We start from the raw sequence: 21,455 nt of genomic DNA, 5'->3' as shown, positions 1-21,455 counted from the left end.
GAGCAACTGAACAACAATAAGCCAAGTGTGCTGCCTGACCTCCGTGGGCTAGGGGTGAAGGCAATGACATTGGAGAGACAGAAATTATACTGGAAAAACAATAGCTCTATCAACTGAAGTTAACAGAGGTAAGCATTCCTGTTTGGAAAACATCCAGAAACTCCAAGGGGAAATCCCTAACTGTGAAAAAGCAAAAGAGTAGATCCTTTCAGAGCCTAAATTGTCAAGTCCTTGGTTGACAAGTTATGCATGTGCAAAAGACACCACAGAGTGAACACCAAGAAGAAAGGCAGAGACTAGAGAGAAAAATACTTTTGAAACTTAGAGCAATAGGGAACCAGAAATATGAATTTCTTGTTTTAAAAAAAACAAGTGCATTCTCTAATTGTAAATATCTTTGGGTGCAGAAAGCCTTAAGGGTAAGATTGCAAAATTGAAGCCAAGGATTGCTGGAATTAAGGATATTCTAAAAAAGCAAGGAGACCTGCCAAATTCTGTATGTAAAAGAGAATCCCAGGGGATTAGGTTAAATAAAATTGCAGCAATGGAAAAGCATAAGAACAGGGCAGATGTACAAGCTGCATGACTTAGAGTAGAAATAGTTTGTGATTTGATTCTGGGCAACTTAACTATCAGCTAGAAAAAAATCTGATAATCATTAAAAGAACATTATCCATTGTTATAATAAATTATCTAAAATGGGCAAATAACAGCCAAACCACCAGACACTAAAAGTGTAACTCATACCTAGGCAATTTTTTTTGTAATTTAAAAGAAGGAATCAATAGAATCCTATTCATAGTAAATCATATTAAAATAAGCAGAGGAAGATTTCAAAGCAGACATTCTAAATATCTGAATGAAATTAGGAATTTCATTCTTAATAGAATGGAATTAGAATGTTTTCAAATATTAGAAGGCAAATAGGGCATCAATAATTGAAGAGATGAGCAATCTCAACAGAGAAATGTAAACTATTAAAAAATCGTTCTGGAAATGAAAATTACAATTACTGAAATAACAAGGTGAACACAACAAGGTGAACACTGTATTAGAAATGGTAGAAGAAAGATGCAGTGATTTGAATATGCTGCTGCTGCTGCTAAGTTGCTTCAGTCATGTCCAACTTTATGCGACCCCATTGATGGCAGCCCACAAGGCTCCCCTGTCCCTGGGATTCTTCAGGCGAGAACACTGGAGTGGGTTGCCATTTCCTTATAGACCAAGATAATTTTCTCAATCCAAAGTTCAGACAAGGTTTGCCAAGTGGTGCCAGTGGTGAAGAAGCCACCTGCCAATGCAAGAGTTGTAAGGGACACGGGTTTGATCCTTTGGTCTGGAAGATTTCTTGGAGTAAGAAATGGCACCATTCCAGTATTCTTGTTTGGAAAATTTCATGGGCAGAGGAGCTTGGTGGGCCACAGTCCATGGGGTCACAGAGAGTCAGACATGGCTGAGTGACTGAACACATACTAAAGATCAGATGGAAAAAGATAGAAGAATAAAGAGTATAATCTCAGAGATCTGTGCTTATGTATGAAGCAGTTCAACATACACATAATTGAAATCCTAGGAGGAGAAAAATGACAGAAAAATGATTTGAAAAAAAGTCAAAAACTTGAAATTTGATGGAAAATACTAAAGATTCAATACTCATGGAAACTTAAGCTGACTGAAAATGAAGAAATCCAGTTTGAGATATATGTAGTTTGAATATAGATTGCCAATCAAAAGGAAAATTTGAAAACAATGAAAGAAAACAATAACTTTAATAATTTTAATGGCTCATTTATCATTAAAAATTCTGGAAGCCAAAATTTGTTGTCTTGACATTTTCAATATTCTGAAGGAATAAAAGAAGAAAAAAGATTTCTGAATCCAGTGAAGTTATCCTTCAAGAGTAAAGATGATTGTCTGTTTCTAATTGCAATAAAATTCTACAAAATGCAAACTAATGTATAGAGAAAAAGCAGATCAGTGATTGCCTGAGAACTGAGGTGGAGGGAAGGCTGTGAAACACTGAGGTAAGAGGAAACTTATGGAACTCATGAGAATGTTTGTTGTCCTCATTTATTGATTTTGATTATATATATTCGGGTTGGCCCAAAAGTTCATTTGGGTTTTTTTTGTGTGAGACATTACAGAAAAACCTGAATGAACTTTTTGGCCAACTCCACATATAAACCTGATGAAATATACACTCACACATGCGTAGCGTGTGATGACGTGATAAAAACTTACCAATTTATATCTTTTAAATATGTGAAGCTTATGTTGCATCTATTTAATCTCAAAAATCCGTAAAAAATGAAGGCAGAATAATCACATTTTCAGGAAAGCTAAGACTTAGAGAATTTGTTGCCACCAGACCTGAACTATAAGAAATGGCAAAAGAAGTCTTCAGTTCGGAAGGGAAATGGTATTAGTTAGCAAATTAGATATATATGGAGAAATAAAGACCATCAGAAAAGGTAAATACAATAACTATTTTTCTTCTCATTTTTAAAAATGACTAAAAATTACAGCACTTATTGTTTATTATGTATATAATCTATCTCAGACAAACATGACACTAAAATTAGAGAGAACAATGGATATAGACTTTTACTAACTGTCTTGTATTTTTCCTGAAGTAATTTACTATTTTATTAGTTTAATATTAATTATAGGTAGATTGATACATGTTTAAGAAACATACCCCTATTCTTAGAGGTATCACTGAAATCACAAAGGAAAGAAACAGCTAAAAATCAATAGTGTTGAGATGGAATATTGCAAAATATATGAATATGTTAATCACAAAAGGAAGAAAATGAACAAAAATATACAGTACAATAATAGACAAATATAATTATATCAATAATTATAGCAAATGTAAATAGCTAAACACTTTTTAAGAAGGCAGAAATTGTCAATCTGTATTAAAAAGCAAGAGCTAAATATTTGTAATCTACATAAGGTGCTCTTTAAATACTAAAACACAAATAGACCAAAAGTAAAAGGCTAGAAATAGATACTCAAAGTAAACAGTAAGCATAATCAAGAATGATTACATTAATATCAAACAGAATAGATTCCCAGAAAAGGAAAAAAAAATATCTTAAATCAATGAGCTAAACTTACACGTAAGCAACTAGAAATGGAAAAGTGAACTAAGCCAAAACTAAGCAGAATGAAGAACATAATAAAGGTGACAGCAGAGATCAGTGAAATAGAACACTAACAAAGAAAAGAAAAAAAAATCATAAAATGAAAAATAATCAGTCATGTAACTCTAACTGAAGTGATAAGGAAAAAATGGAGGCAACACAAATTACCCAAATTAACATTGAAAGAACAGACACTACTATAAATCTTTTAAAAGTTAAAAGGAAAATAAGGAAATACTATGAACAATATTTTTCCAGTAATCAGAAGATCTAGCTACAAAAACACATTCAGTATATAAAAAAACAATTATTTTTTCTATATACTAACAATAAAAATGTTGGAAATGAACCTAAAAAAAATCACACTATCATGAAAAATAGGAAATGGTGCTAGTCAGTTGCAAAATCGTGTCTGACTCTGTGACACCGTGGACTGCAGCATGCCAGGCTCCCCCGTCCTTCACTATCTCCCAGAGTTGGCTCAGATTCATATCCACTGAGTCTGTGATGCTATCTAAATGTCTTATCCTCTGCCTTCCCCCTTCTAGAGATAAAAAAAAAAGAAAGCGAAAGTCGCTCAGTGGGTTTGGACTCTTTGTGACCCCAATGACTTCAGCTGCCAAGCCCCTCTGTCCATGGAATTCTCCAGGCCATGGAATTCTCCTGGGTAGCCGTTCCCTTCTTCAGGGGATCTTCACAACCCAGGGATCGAACCCAGGTCTCCAGCATTGTAGGTGGATTCTTTACCATCTGAGCCACCCAGGGAAGCCCAAAATATAAGAAAATATATGAATAACATATTTTGAAAACGATAAAACATAGCTAAAACTTAAAGAAACAAATAATTACAAAGATATACCCATTCATTGATTAGCAGATTCAATATTTTTAAGATATAAATTACAGATTGATCTGTAGATTCTATGTAAAAGAAATCAAAATTCCTGTGGAATTTTTGGTAGAAATTGTCAGTTTAAAGTTTTAGACTTATATAGAAATGCCAAGATCCTAGAAGAGGAAAAATAATTCTGAAAAACTGGAAAAAATTAGAGGATTTAGATTCCTGATTTCAAGACTTAGATAACGTGGGATTGGGATAATAATAAACAAATAGATCAATGGAACAGAATAATGTTCAAAATTAAACCAACCCATATATTGATTGTAACAATCGTACAGAGATGAATCAATGATCAGTGAGTACATTTTCGATAAATTGTACAACAGTTGGATAACTATGCACAACATATATACATGCACATATATTTATGCATATATAGACAATATACTTTTCTCTCATGCTACTCACAAAAGTTAATTCAAAATAGATAATAGGTTGAAAAATTCTAAAAGAAATCATAGAGATCTTTGTGATATTGGGTTAGACAAAGACTTATTTTAAAAGACACCAAAACCATGACCTATGAAAAAAAATAAGTAGAAACTTTAAAACTAAAACTATTGCTCTCCAAATATGTTAAGGAAAACAAAAATGCAAGCAACTAACCAGGAGAAAATATCTCCAAAACATATGCCTAATAAAGAGTGTTCACAGTACAATAACATGATAATCTTGTTAAAAATTAATAAAAAATATTTGAACCAATACTTCATAAAGAAGAAATAAAAATGAGGAAAAGATACATGAAAAGACGCTCAACATCAGCACACACTGAGGAAATTCAAAACACAGCCAAAATGATTTATCACTACATACTTAACCAAAATGGCTAAAAATTAAAAAATGAAAGTGACAATACCAAGTATTGGTGAGGATGTGAAACAACTGAAGATCTTAGTCTAGTTTACAGGAATGCAAATGAATATAATACCTTGGAAAATGGTTAATCTCTTGTAAATTAAACATATTTGCCATAATACCCAGCACTCTCACTCCTGATGTTTATCCAAGAGAATTAAATACTTTTTGCAAAGAGATGTGTATGTAATTGTTGATTGCAGTTTATTCAGAATAGCCAAAAGATGGAAATAACCCAGTAATATGTCAGCTGAAGAATCCTATTTGGTGGTATTAAGGTATACCTCAATTAAAAAAAATAAAATACATATACAAAGGTCAAAAATTGTATCAGAAAATAAATGAGATGAAAAATAGATGCCTATATGCAAGTCAATAGTTTGGGTATAGGACTCTGTGTTGCACATTAAGATAAAGAAACTGCAGAATTCAATGAGAGTCCAAGGCTGAGAACCAGATTTCATCATCTGAAATTAGAAGTGGGGAACAGTTTTAGAACTGATTACAAAATCAAAGAATTATTTGTTCTCTGAGAATTTTATAAAACTCTACTATCAGTTCAGTTCAGTCACTCAGTCGTATTCAACTCTTCGAGACCCTATGGACTGCAGCAGGCCAGACTTCCCTGTCCAGCACCAACTCCCGGAGTTTACTCAAACTCACATCCATTGAGTCAGTGATGCCATCCAACCATCTCATCCTCTGTCATCCCCTTCTCCTCCCATCTTCCATCTTTCCCGGCATCAGGGTCTCTTCAAATGAGTCGGTTCTTTGCATCAGGTGGCCAAAGTATTAGAGTTTCAGCTCTAGTATCAGTCCTTCCAATGAATATTCAGGACTGATTTCCTTTAGGATGGACTGGTTGGATCTCATTGCAGTTCAAGGGACTCTCGAGAGTCTTCTCCAACACCACAATTCAAATGCATCAATTCTTCAGCGCTCAGCTTTCTTTATAGTTCAACTTTCACATCCATACATGACTACTGGAAAAACTATAGCTTTGACTAGATGGACCTTTGTTGGCAAAGCTATGTCTATGCTTTTTAATATGCTGTCTAGATTGGTCATAGTTTTTCTTTCAAGGAGTAAGCGTCTTTTAGTTTCATGGCTGCAGTCACCATCTGCAGTGATTTTGGTGCCCCCCAAATAAGTCTTTCACTGTTTCCACTATTTCCCCTAACTTCTTTTTTTTTTTCAAGTATTTTTACCACTTTATTTATATAAATGAGGCAGAGATACTGAAGTGGTTTGCCATTTCCTCTCCAGTGGACCACATTTTGTCAGAACTCTCCACCATGACCTATCTGTCTTGGGTGGCCCTGTATGACATGGTTCATTGCTTCATTGAGTTACACAAAGGACAGTCCAGGGGGTCGCAAAGAGTCGGCCACAACTTAACAACTGAACATTAACAATTGATATAAATGACATATAAATGTGTCAGTTTAAGGAGTGCAATGTAAAGAGTGGATATATGTATATATTGCAAAATGTTTATTACATCCACAACTTACATACTTACATAGTTAATAGTGTGTGTGTGTGTGTGTGTGTGTGGTGAGAACTTTTAAGATCTACTCTCAAAACAAATTGGAGAGCCTAGAAGAAAAGGATAAATTCTTAGAAGCGTAAAACCTTCCAAAATTGATTCATGAAGAAAAAGAAAAGTTCATTAGACCAATAACGAGTAAGGAAATTGAATGAGTAATCAAAAAAACTTGTAACAAAGAGATGTCCAGTGCCAGATGGTTGCACTGGTGAATTCTATCAATAATTTAAAGACTTAACACCAATCCTTCTTAATCTTTTCCAAAAATTTGAACAGGAGAGAACACTACCAAACTCATTTTACAAGGCCATTATCCTGATAATCAAAGCTGCATAAAAACATCACAAGAAAACTTTAGGCTAATATCCCTGATAAATGCAGGTTCTGGTTGTATTGGTCAATTATATTATTTGTTTGTGGGTAGAAGGTGTTAGATCAGTTCAGTTCAGTTGCTCAGTCGTGTCCGACTCTTTGCGACCCCATGGACTTCAGCATGCTAGGCTTCTGTGTCCATCACCAACTCCTGGATCTTGCTCAAACTCATATCCATAGAGTCGGTGATGTCATCCAACCATCTCATAGTCTGTCATCCCTTTCTTCCTCCCACCTTCAATCTTCCCCAGTATCAGGGTCTTTTCCAATGAGTCAGTTCATTGCATCAGGTGGCCAAAATATTGAGTTGGATATGTATCTTTAAATTTCTGCTTGATTAATGAAGATTATTCATTACTTTTATTTTCTTTTTTGTTTGTTTACATCAACTTATGTTTGCTAAATGGCAGCTTGGTTTTAGAATATATAGCTTGCAATATTTTAACTTTTTGAACTAATTTGACATTTTATGGTTGAATTTGTTCAAATTCCTTAAATGTTTGAAAAATAGACTTCATTTATTTTACTGTGAAATGCAAATCTATTTAAATTTGGGTTGTAATTCAAAGTAGTTTGTAGTCACCAAACAAATTCACTATTTATCCTGTTTAAAACTTTTACCTTCTTCTTTATGTCAAATTATGGGAAACATTTAAGCCATGTTTAGATTTTTGTTAATTTCTCCTATTTCTAGCAATGTGCTTGCTGTAAAAATTTTGGTGCTATTATTTTTAGTGCATAAACCATCAAGACTATATTCTACACAAATTGCAATTTTTACGCATGGTTGGAGCCTATTGTATTTTTCTTGAATTTTAACTTGTCCAAACTTAATAACCCTCTATTATTTTCATTTGTTTAGTATACCTATTTTTGGTAGGCAAAATTCTAAGGTAGGACCCAAGTTTCCTGCCCCTGGTATAAAATCCTGTATAAAGCCCCCCTGACTTGAGTGTTGGAGGAACTTATTAATACGATATGGCACTTACTCCCTTTATGAGGTTACATTATATTAGCAAGAGTGATATATGTATTACTTTACAAAAGATCTATTTTAGTATTAATAGATTGGGGAAGGGGGGTTCTCCTGCTGGCCTTGAAGAAATAAACTGCTCACGTGTAAGAGGGCCATATGGCTAGGACCAGAGGATGCTTTTAGAAGCTGAGAGAATCCTCAGGTTACAGCAAGAAATACAAAAAAAGTAGTATTCACAATCAGTTAAAGAAACTCCATCATTTGCCATCATAATTTGATAGTAAACATGAACCTGGCCACATCTATTGAATTAAAAATAGACTTTTAACAAAATATTTTAAAAGTCAATGTAAGCCAATAAGTTAGGTAGTTGGATGATGGTGTAAGTCATTCTAAAAGTTCCCCCTATTCTCATCTAAGACACAGTACTCAGGTATTTTCAATGAAATCATATGGAATACATTCACAAACTCAAAAATATATATAGCTGAGTAGGAAATGGCACCCCACTCCTGTCTACTTGCCTGGAAAATTCGATGGACAGAGGAGCCTGTTGGGCTACAGTTCATGGGGTTGCACAGTCAGACATGACTGAGTGCACAGGTACACACAAATATAGGGTAAAAAATACTGTGCCTACCAATTAATTGAAACTTAAATTGTTAATGAATTTATATAGTGTTTATATTTATAGCAATTTAGCTAACAAACAAAACCTTACTTTCTTTCAAGTATTACAGAAAATTTTGTGATAGCTGTATAAGATATTCAAGTAGATAATAAAAGCATTAGTGTTTTTTGTTAAGGTTTTAATTATCCTTATTATTTCCCTGTTATGCAATGTCCATTATGGCACCTGCTGGCCACTTGTGGATGTGGAGCAATTTAAATATGCTATTCTGACTATGGAAATAAGTTTTTATTTAAATTAATTTAAATTTTAAAACATTTAATTTTGTTTTTGGAAAAGTTTTAAGTATGCTTGGAAAATCTGGGTGTGTGAATCTACTTTTTCAACTGTAAATTGCATGAAAGCTAAATATAGAAAAAGAATTTCCAGTGAAAATTTAGTGGCCAAATCATGATGTGAACAAGTGTAAAATATACACTGGATTTACAAGATTTAGTATAAAAATTGTAAAATATCTTGTTAAGAGTGTTTTATATGTGTTGTATAATCAACTGATATTTTGAATATATGGGGCTAAATAAAGTACTTTAAATGTGCATATTTACTTTTTGATTATGATTGCTTAGAAAATTTAAAATTTCACATATGACTTTTATTATATTTTCATTGGCCAATGCTACTCTATATGGTCTTGATCTTTTCTATTTTACTTAGCACTTTTATCTTAGTTCTTTTCAGGAAATATTTTTAAAAATTTAAATAGCTAAAGATTATAGATCTTTGGGAGAATTTTATAGAAGAATAATTCACATTTTAAGCAGGAAAACCGACAATTTTTGGGTGGGGGAAAGGGATGTTATTCTCAAGTGGAAAATGAATTTCACAGAGGAATTCATTTTAGCATGAGCTACTTAGTATTTACATAGGCATTTTGAGATTGAAAATAAAAATGCTTTAGGACCTGGTGTTTAAAGAATGACTGAGAGCAGCTCCATCAGAATTGTTTGAAAAAGAAGGGTATATATTAATTAATTTTGATTATTTCCCCTTTCTTAGAACTCACATTTTTCTCTCTTAAATTGGTAGAAGACATCAAACGGAACCTTTCACTGAACTCTAATCTTTCTTAGTTTTCCATGACCCAGAGAACACCGTACTGCTTTTTAAAAGATAATAATTAAAGCCAAAATGATGTTATGAAAGGTTTTCTTATCTTAATTTAGGGTAGGATTAAGGTTTGAGCTTCTGTTTGTGTTTGGCTTTTGGAGTATCAGATCAGATCAGATCAGTCACTCAGTCGTGTCCGACTCTTTGCGACCCCATGAATTGCAGCACGCCAGGCCTCCCTGTCCATCACCAACTCCCGGGGTTCACTCAGACTCATGTCCATCGAATCAGTGATGCCATCCAACCATCTCATCCTCTGTCGTCCCATTCTCCTCCTGCCCCCAATCCCTCCCAGCATCAGAGTCTTTTCCAATGAGTCAACTCTTCACATGAGGTGGCCAAAGTACTGGAGTTTCAGCTTTAACATCATTCCTTCCAAAGAAATCCCAGGGCTGATCTCCTTCAGAATGGACTAGTTGGATCTCCTTGCAGTCCAAGGGACTCTCAAGAGTCTTGTCCAACACCACAGTTCAAAAGCATCAATTCTTCGGTGCTCAGCCTTCTTCACAGTCCAACTCTCACATCCATACCTGACCACAGGAAAAACCATAGCCTTGACTAGACGAACCTTTATTGGCAAAGTAATGTCTCTGCTTTTGAATATGCTATCTAGGTTGGTCATAACTTTCCTTCCAAGGAGTAAGCGTCTTTTCATTTCATGGCTGCAATCACCATCTGCAGTGATTTTGGAGCCCAGAAAAATAAAGTCTGACACTGTTTCCACCGTTTCCCCATCTATTTGAAGTGGTGGGACCGGATGCTATGAAGCGGATGTCTTTTCCAGGTTTTGAAAGCATACTATAATATAGTTAAGTGTTGTTGAATTTGTAGTATTTACCAGACACTAAACTTTTTGTCTGTTATCATGAAAAATTTAGCAAAAGGGAAGGAAATAGTGTGAAATACATGTATTTTATGCAGACATACAGGGTTAATTATCACAGTTTGAGATTTTTAACTCGAAAGTAAAATGAAGTCGCTCAGTAGTGTCCAATTCTTTGCAACCCCATGGACTGTGGCCTACCAGGCTTCTCTGTCCATGGGATTGTCCAGGCAAGGATACTGGAGTGGGTTGCCATTTCTTTCTCCAGGGGAATCTTCCTGACCTAGGGATTGAACTCCGGTCTCCCGCATTGCAGGCAGATGCTTTACCCTCTGACCCACAAGTGAATCACTCTAAATGAAAGAGATTTGGATACTACATCTTTAATCATTTTTTCCTTTAATGCTAAAGTGAAGGAAAATATATGAGTTTATTTATAAATTGCTATGTGAGCAGTTATATGAAATTTATGCTGTTTAATGAATTATGGAAAGTAGCTTTGAACAAACTAAATGCCCATTTCATTTGATCAAAGCATGTTTTTACAAATCCAATAATTATGCAATGTACAGTTTTGTTTTGTCTTTTTTTAAGTTTTCCAACATATGGTAAACAAGCACTAGGTTTTCCTCATTTGCACAGTAATACAGACTTATAGGCTAAGGGTGATTTATGTACTGAAGTAATTTAAATTCCATACCTTCAGAGTCACAATGCATATGTTACATGCCTATAATTATGCTCCTCCGGGTGTGCAAGCCAAGAAGGTGGCAGACTCAGACACAGAAAAAGAAAGGAGATTGATGATATGGTATTTTGCTAATACAATGCAAGGCACTAACAGATCATGAACCTCATTCTTGCCTTTCCTACCAGTACCTTCTAAATTACATTTTCAAACTGATGTCTTCACTGCTCTCTCATTTACAGAATTTGCCTTAATTATAAAGAAATCCTCTTGGGGAAAAAAATGCAAAAAAGGGTAAATAAAACAATACTTCAAACTTCTTTGGTTGAAGGATAAAGGATCTCTCCCACCTCCTCAGACATACTCATTTATTAGATCTGACATACACATGCTTCAATATAAAACATTTTCCCCTAAATGTATAGTCATTTGACAAAGAAACACTAGTTTAAGGGAACCAATATACAGCACTGGTGTCCTATGAAAAGTCACGCTAAAGGAAAGTAGAGTATTTTAGGAGGGTACCACTCATTTTACTACTTGTAAGTTACAATTTTGCATACTGTTGTCTCAAAAAGACTGATGTTGTGGATTTTCTTAGGTTTCCCACAGGTTGCTAGGCATTTTCTTATTCCTAAGTGTTAGGTGACCTTTAAGATGACTGAACATTTATACGGAATACAATTAGACCTGGTAAGCAACTTCTATTAAATCATACATCCTAATTCCTTTATTGTGTTAGTGGTATGATGTTTAATGGCCACTTCTTTGGGTCAGTTCAACTTTAGGCTTCACAGATTCTATTTTTCTCTAAGCTATTAATGGAATCCTACTTAATTTCAAAGTTTTAAACATAATTCTTTGCTTTTTTCCTCTAAAGAAGTATGTTGTCCCATTGATAGTATCAAAATATATCTATTCAAAAAGGGAGAGATAAATACTGCTTTACATATTTTTTTCGGATGATTACCTCTTGTTGCATGTAAAATGCTAGTTTGATCTTCGGTTGTTTTTATTTTAATACTATTTGGCCATTTCAGATCAAATTTTCCACAGATATATTTTGCACATTTGATGAGATGATGAGAAAATTACATAAACACATAAAAGTTGATTGACATATGCTATATTTGAAGGAGGGTAACAAATTTAAAAATATGGAAAATTGCTACATCTATTAGAAAAAATTCTTTTGATCAGTTTTGTTAGTGTTGCTTGGTTTGTTGGTTTTTCCTGGAATCCTGTGGTTGGGGTGTACTGTGTAATGGTGGGCATTTGAAGCATCGGCTCTTCATATGTCTTCTAGACATACAATAGGCTCATCCAGCTACGTTTTTTAAGGTAGCTTTACTTTAGCAGGTGCTATTTTGACCCAAAAGAAAAGGAGAAAAAGAAAATTTTAAAAAGCCCTTAGATAACAAATTAGAGATGATTAGTGAATAATTTTAAACGAGTCAGAATCGTTCATTTAAGTCGTAGGACACAGTGGCTACCAAAACTGTGTCTTTTGTGTGACCTCATTGTTTTACTGTAAATGTGTGTGTGTGCATTTATGATCATTTTTCTTTATTTGTACATTGAAGTTACTGAGACTCAGAGATTAATAAGGTGGTGTTAATACATGTGGATTATTGCATAAATTTGAGAGTTGTAAAGGGAGGCTGATTTTTGAGACTAAAATATTGTGCAGAATTTCTGAGTTATATTGTTTATACATTTTAGAACCTCAAAATAGAATATTGTTGAACCAAGGAGTTTCAAAATGGCCAATAATTAAAATATTTTCAAATACTAATAGTGACAAAACTAGTTAAGCAATTATTGCAGTCAATTTTTGAGTGGTTATTAAAAATTTATTACACCAAATAATTCAAATTATTCTCTAGTAAAATTAGATTTTTTTCATTAGTTATTCCATGCTTTTCTTTAAATTACCCAGCAGTCTTTGCTCATTAAAACATCTTCCTGAAAATAAATAAAATCATAAGTTATTTACTTGTTTTTAAGAATTTCCTTGGGGAAGATTTTCTAAAAATTTCTTCAAAAGTTAAAAATAACACATGTTAATACAAATACAGAAAGTCTTCCAGTCTGAAAGTTATCTTAATTCAAACTTTATCACTGTAGCCTTTTATTTCCTAAGAGTAGCACACCATGTATTATTTATTATTAATAATGGTTAATTCTTCTGAATGTTGTTGTTTAGTCATTCAGTTGTGTCTGACTCTTTGAGACCCCATGGACTGTAGCCCACCAGGCTCCTGTCCAGGTGATTTCCCATGCAAGAATACTGGATTAGGTAGTCATTGCCTTCCTCAGGGGATCTTCCTGATCCAGAGATCAAACTTGCTCTCCTGCATTTGCAGAGGAATTTTTTACCTCTGAGCCACTTGGGAAGTCCATTCTTCTGAATACTAATTGGTAATTTTTCTACTAATTAATAATTTTTCAACTGCTAATATTTATAATGTATACAATAAATACTAGATAAAGACAAAGACATAGTGATTTCTCTGAGGGTTAATGAAAAGATAGAAATGCAGACATAATGATTAAAACAATTGCTGCTTTAATGAAGGTATTTCAGAAATTAGTAGGAGCATAGGAGAAGGACTATTAAATTAGAAGAAAGAAATTCATTCAGCAGTTGCATCATTCTTCTCAAAGTTGTTTTACATTAAATGCTGTATTTTCCAGAGACCTGAACAGCCTCTGACAAATGACTGTCACAGCTTTACAGGAATTAATGACTTATTTGGGACATTGATCAATTGTTTTGGCTTCCTGTAGACAAAGACTATATCAAACATCTTGCAAAAAAGTTCAAGGGGAGTTTTAAGAACCACATATCTCTACTCAAATCAAGAGATAATAAAAAACAATATTCTGTGTTTTTTTTTAAATACTTTTTGTATCCATCAAAAATAAAATGGAAATTCAATATACTAAAATCAAGAGTAAAAATTTTACAGTATTAGAAAATCTTAAGACTAATTAATTAGGTACTTTAAAACTTTTTTTGTGTGTGTGGAGTCAGTCCAACTACTTGAAAAATGCGCATCAAGAATATACAGCAAATAAAAAGGCTCACTGTTCTGAAAAAGTAAAGTTTTGCCCCCTACCACCACTGTATCTGACAGTGGTGTGCTAGAATCAGCTCAGCCCACCGGGGTCACAACACCCAGTTGCTGGCATCCTTTCCCAACTTTGCATTCAGTGACATTACATTGGCAGCTTGTCACTGGTCATGTGGGAGTATTAACATCCTGGAAACTGGCAAAGGCTACAGGTCAGAATTTCTTTTTCTTTTCCAGAACACCACTGTTAAACATCTACCAGTCTGCCACTGAGTACTGGGTGTGGAATGGAAGTACTCTGAGGATCATAAATGAAAAAAAACATTAATCTAGTGCAATACTTCAGTGTAATCTACATGTTACACTGAGGGGATCAGAGAGATGATTCGGTATTTTCTGCAGATTAACATATCTTGATATATTACAATGGACGTTTAGGATAGACTACAAGTGATGCTGTTAATGGGCTGAATTCTGTCTCTTTAAAATTCACATCACTTCAGTTCAGTTCAGTCGCTCAGTCATGTCCAACTCTTTGCGACCCCATGAACCACAGCACGCCAGGCCTCCCTGTCCATCACTAATTCCTGGAGTCCACTCAATCCCATGTCCGTTGAGTTGGTGATGTCATCCAACCATCTCATCCTCTGTCGTCCCCTTCTCCTCCTGCCCTCAATCTTTCCCAGCATCAGGGGCTTTTCCAATGGGTCAGCTCTTCGCATCAGGTGACCAAAGTATTGGAGTTTCAGCTTCAACATCAGTCCTTCCAATGAACACCCAGGACTGATCTGGACCTAACACCTGGTGCCTCAGAATGTGACTGTACTTGGAGATAGGACCTTTCAAGAGGTGATTAAATATAAAGAGGCCATCAGCATGGGCCCTAATTTAATTTGATTTACGTTTTTAAAAGAAGAAAAAAAAATTAGGTATGCAAAGAGTCACTGAGGATGCATGCTCACAGAGCAAAGATCACAAGGACACAGGGAAAAGGTAGACATCTGGAAGCCAAGGACAGAGACCTCAGGAGAATCAAACACCTTGATCTTGGACTTTAAGCCTCCAGAACTGTGAGAAATAAATGTCTATTGTTTTAGCCACCCAGTTTGTGGCAGCTTTAACAAACTGATAACAGATGTTTAAGGTCTTTGTCCAAGAATGCGCATGCTCAGTTGCTAAGTCATGTCCTAGTCTTTGTGGCCCCACGTGACTGTAGCCTACCAGGCTTCTCAGTCCCTGGAATTTTCCAGGCAAGAGTACTGGAGTGGGTTGCCGTTTCCTTCTCCAGGGGATCTTCCCAACTCAGGGATCAAACCCTTATCTCTTGCGTCTCCTGCACTGGCAGGTGGATTTTTTTTTTTTTACCACTAGCGCTACGTGGGAAGCCCACTGTCCAACAGTATTTTGGCACAAAAACGATGGTTAGAGCAATTATAGAAGGTCCTAGCATGACCTAATCAAATGTGGTTTTGGTCATTGTTTTTCAACGACTCTTAGTTGTAAGGAGCCTTGTTTTTCATACATATATACAAGCAGATAGGTATATTAGGCTTAGTGTCTGCCTCTCTAGAAATCAGCATTTATTCTTAATTCTTTTACTATTCTTTAAAAAATAGCAAGCAGTTTCTTTGCATCTAGCTGATCTTGCATTTGGAGAAAGAAATGGCAACCCACTCCAATATTCTTGCCCGGAGAATCCCACAGACAGAGAGCCTGGTGGGCTACAGTCCATGGGATTGCAGAGTCGGACACAACTGAGCGACTAACCCACACACACAATCTTGCATTAACTTTGGGTATATTTGTGCTGTGAATTCAATCAGAGTAAACAGATTCTTGGTTTAGTAAATAGGCAAATCATTCATTGGAAAAGCAGGGATGTGAGAAATTCTCAGCCTCTGATTGTACGGATTTCATGCATATCTTTGGGAAAAAAAAAGATGAAGTATATTAATGTAGTTCTGATCACAAACTGTATGATTTCATTTGACAAGTATTGCTTATTGCAGGAGCAAACTGTATTGTTCCTTATTCAATTATCACACAGTTCTCATTCCTGGGCCTTCCATTATTAAGATCTTTTCTTTCTTATTCAACTAGATATTGTTAACCTGTTCTTACTTTTTACCTCTCCAAACACTCTCTTTTACAGTTGCCTTCACTTAACCTTCTTTCTGGTTTTCCCATTTCTTTGGTTTTCCTGGTACTAATAAATATACTGACCTCCACTGTTTTTAATCTAACAGAACATGCACGAGTGTTACAGCTCAATAACAGGAGATAAACAGCTTCATGTTATTATAAAGCAATTTTAAGAAGTATCTGTACAGCAATAGAACTGGAATCCAGAGCAACTACAGGCAATAAAATGTTAAATCACGGTTATTTTCCTGACTATGAATACAAGCAGTGTGCTTGCAAATCACTAGAGATACTCATTAGAGAATTGCATTTATCATATCTTAATGTGTGATTTTCCACATAGTTAATGGTTGTAGGTCTCTTTTAAAATAGTGGGTCTTTTGACCTTTTTTTGAAACTCAGCTTCTTCATTTCTATGCATTTTACCTACAAACTTCAATTTCTAATGCTTGTTTGTCATTTGGTATATGTTTACTTCTGAAATTAAAAAGATTTGAGAAACAAGAATGTGTAGCAACACATTTTTGGATGTTAATATTGCTGCTGATCTGACTCATATTTATGTAACATACTATCATTAATATTTGAAAAGAACAACTATTTTTTAGCAAAACAATTTCTATGAAATATGTCATTATGAAAAATTTGATCAGACTTGTGGCCTTTCTGCTAGGTATTTATCTAAGATGTTGGAATTTAAAACTTCAAAGAATGTGGATGATATGTATATCAAGATTGAAAAGTATTGGCGAATAACAAAACTGTTTTTTGGTTCTTGAATTCCCTACTTCCTATTTTATAATTTGGGGGAGCAACGGGACATCTCCATCATAATTTTATCAGAAATAAAAAGAAGCTCTCCTTTCCATTAAATAGCTCTTATTTAAGAACTATTCAAGTAGAAAACTATTGTTAATATGACATTGTTATATTTAAAATTATTGTACCTTTCCTAGAACAAATGTATAAAACACCTTCCTTTTCTTCTCAGTATTGAGGAAAAAAACTGATGCACTCATTGCATAGAAAACAACATCTCTCATCAGTATTTTCGTTTATTTGATGGTATACATTTTACTTTAGAAATTTTTATGTTTTAAAAATTTATGTATTCTAAGTTGTAATGTTGAGAATATTGTTTTGTTGTTAAATAGAGATTTGAAAGTAATATGACATTAACATTTTCCAAAACTCTCAGCTAAAGTCAGAGGTTTGGATGAGAAAGAATTTCACAAATTGATGCTCTAATAAACACTGCTTTGCATACTAAATAAGCAATTCTGGAGTTCTTCAAGTGTAATATCTATAGAATGTCTTCTTTTGGAGAGTTCCAAATTCCTAACAAATATGATTTTACTATATCCACATGAGGTTGCATATTTTAATTTCAAGAATATGCTGTATGTTTGGAAAACTGAAGAGCTGAAATATTATATGTTGAAATCACATAGAAGAGTCATTGACAGTTAACAAACAACAAAATTGCTTTGTCTTTTGAATAGTTCTACTAAGAAATATGCATCAACATTCTTGGAAATGATATTAAAAATTTTACAAAAAAAAAAAATCATAAAAACCAAAAACACCCTCAGTTGGTTTTTCTTGTTTCCCTTCATAAAAATAACACTATGTTAGTTGCAATAAAATAGAATGATTTCCTTTTATTTGATAAAAATGTAATACTCCATAACTTTTTTCATGACCACAGAAAATTACTTATACCCATATTGAAGAAAAAGGAGCAAATACATAGCAAGATAGTAAAATAAATAAATAAATAAATCACTTAACATTTTGCTTACCAAAAATTGTCTGGAGTTCAGAAATGTGAAAACAATTTGGAAAAAAGCTCTTATAGAATTGATCTTCATAAATATAAATAAACCTGTAAAAATTAGGATTTTATTTTATGGAAGGACTTTAGTTTTACCTTTTAATTTTTAACTACAAAAGCAAGTCTATCCTTCTTGAAATAAAATCAAGTAGCTCAGAAATAAATGTAGTATATTAGAAATTCTCCTTCCCAACTCCTTTATTTCTATTCCCAGAAATGCCCACTGGTAAACATTTGGTGTGTATTATGTCAGATGTCCTTTCGTCATATAACCAAATGTAAAATTTAAAAATGATCATTCCATGCATATTTTTTAGCTGCTTGCTTTTTTAATATTTCAGAATATCTTTTCATGCTAGTACATTCTTTCAAATGGCCTAATAGCATTTTCTTATATGACTATGTCATCATTTATTGAATTAAAAACTTACAGGGTGATGGTTAGATTATTTCCACTTTTAACTCAATTTCTAAGGCAATAGTTGCAAAAGATATGCTTTAATTACGAGTGAGAGTATTAGTTATTCAGATGAAGAGTACTAATCTCCTAGGGAATTCTCACTGACTAAAATCAAAACAGGAAAAAATAGAGATCTAAATGTTATACTACATTTTTATACCAGTCACCAACTATGTAGTGTATTCGAAAGGACTATAGATTTGGAGTCAAGGAATCTGGGTCTTTCAAATACAGTCACTTATTAATTGTATGTCATTGGGCAAACCATCTCACTTCTCTGAACCTCATGCTTTCATCTACAAAATGATGAATGTGAACTCCACATTCATCCTTAAAATTCAGCCTGTGAGCTTCACATTCAGCCTTGGACAAAGAGTCCAAGAACTCTAAATGGAAGATTCAATGTTGCTATTGTAAAAAAAATGATGTACCATCACTCACTAGGCAAGGAGAAGATTTCAGAGAAAAATAAACAGTCCATCATCACTTTAGATTATTCATTTTGTGGTAGAAAAGGCTGATGGGTGTCATGGCACACCTTTGCATGCCCATATTTTAGCTATTCCCTGTCCTATAGCCTCTACTACAGATACACTCCTTGTCCTATACACTATACTACAGATACATCTAGACTTTATATTCCTAAGAGGGATGCTCTATACTCAGACACAGCAGATTAATTCAGTTTTGAGTGGAAGGGTTTCTGATCCTTGGTCTGTCTTGACTGATCAGATTTTCTCAGAGCCTTTGTTGTCTAGGTAGATTCTTGACATTAGAATTTAATTAGGACAGTTTGTTTAGTATGTAGTTTGCCAAACAGCAGCTTTGAGATTCTGCAAGTGGCAGAGAACTGATTTAAGGACACTAGTATTTACTCTCACCTCTTCTACTAATATAGTAAATGATTTGTTTTTGGCTTGTTTGAATCATTAAATAAAGAACTGATTGCTGTTGTTCAGTCACTAAGTCATGTTCGACTCTTTTCTACCCCATGGAATGCCCAGGCTTCCCTGTCCTTCACTATCTCCCTGAATTTCAGATTCATGTTCATTGAGTCCCTAACCATCTCAATCTCTGCCACCCTTTTTTCCTTTTGCCTTCAGTCTTTCCCAGCATCTGATAAGTTGGTTCTTTACAATGGTAAAATGGGAATAAATGATTTTTATCATTCTATTATATAGTCTGATTAAAATAAAAATGGACTTCTTTAGGGGAACCCTTTCTTCAAACTTCCCTGGTGGCTTCCCTGGTAAAACGTGTATAACACTTTTTTTTTTGGAGCTGTAACTCCTTTTATTTTCTCTGTTTAAAAGCAAACAGAAAACAAATATTGATTTTGTTATACATGAACAAAACTTCTGCCTGCAATGCTGGAGACCTGGGTTTGATCCCCGGGTCAGGAAGATCCCTTGGAGAAGGAAATGGCAACCCACTTCAGTACTCTTGCCTGGAGAATGCCATGGAGGAGCCTGTTAGGCTACAGTCAATGGGATCGAGAGAGTTGTACACGACTGAGCAACTTCACTTTCTTTGGACACACATATCAGGCACAATTCTATGGTCTTTGTGTCTGGGTAATGACAATAAAAATGTCAAGTATAAAAAAAGTGTGTAAAATGCTTGGATGCATGGTGCCACAAGGCAGTACAGACATTAACATATTATGTGTTTTCCTACCAAATCCAAAGTGAGCACTGAAATCAAGCTATGAGCTAAAGGAATATGTCTTACAGTGGCAGACAGATCGTCTACCCTAACTCTAAACACCCTGTGCCTAGACTATTCTTATTTATGCCCTGGATGGTGCTAGATTTTATTTGCTTTATGTTGCATTTCCCAACAAAATGTACTTTATAACCAGTTTTCTTAATGGCAATTCATACACAGTGTTTTTAATAGTCATCAATCACTCTGTTACTAATTGTTTCATTACCTTTCTCATATTAGCAACTGTGAACACCCAACATTACTTATGAGGTATATGAGTGCCCTCTCTCTCCTGGGCAGTGATGCTTACTTAGGAAGAGAAAAGAGATCCTATAGCAGGATTCTTGCCTTTCACAGCTCCTACTGTCCCCTGGGGTGAAGGCCAGCTCTAATTTTTAGAATAATAGCCATGAACATAGTTTATATATACAAGGAGCCCATGAAAACGGCTTCAGTGTTGATCCTCACATTAATCCCGTTTTTCTACTCTCAAAAGAAAAACTAGCATTATCCTTATATAAATAATTTATATGAAGCCATTGGCAGGGGAGTGGGGGGAGGCTGGTGGCTTATCTAAGAAGTCTGATAGGCCAAATTGCTTCTTCTTGTAGGGGATAGAAGATTTTTAATAACATTATTAAATTTGTTTAATCATTTCCATAAGAATTACAGTCCTGACCCAAATATCTTCTAAAATGTATGAATTTGAATGAAGAATTTTACATGTCAGTATCAATAATCATGTGAAAGCTTCACAGGAATTCAGTCTGTTGAAACTATACGGACGAAGAGTGTGATTTAACTGTTTTGCTCTTCACCTAAATACAATGATTTCTTTAGTCTACTTTTTAATTTCTCTTTTTGGTGAGCTTAATTTAATATGAATCATCAAAGAATAATTGCTATTATCTATAAAGCAAATTCATCTCCTTTATTTGTATATTGGGTTGGCTCTGCAGTGTTATTTCATTAAAAAAATAATTGTTCACATTTTCATGTTGAACATTCTCAGAAACCTTCATCTACTTCTAAGCAAAAAGCTTTAGAATTTTTTTAGAATCTGGATGTTAAGGCAGGCACCACTACCAATTCTGGTTGAGACAGATGAATGTATTTTCTCA

The sequence above is a fragment of the Bos grunniens genome, chromosome 2 (assembly GCF_055505025.1).
Source record: "Bos grunniens cultivar Pamir isolate PY7600 chromosome 2, Bosgru_T2T1.0, whole genome shotgun sequence".
NCBI classification, from domain to species: Eukaryota; Metazoa; Chordata; class Mammalia; order Artiodactyla; family Bovidae; genus Bos; species Bos grunniens.
Note: the sequence above shows the minus strand (reverse complement) of the source record.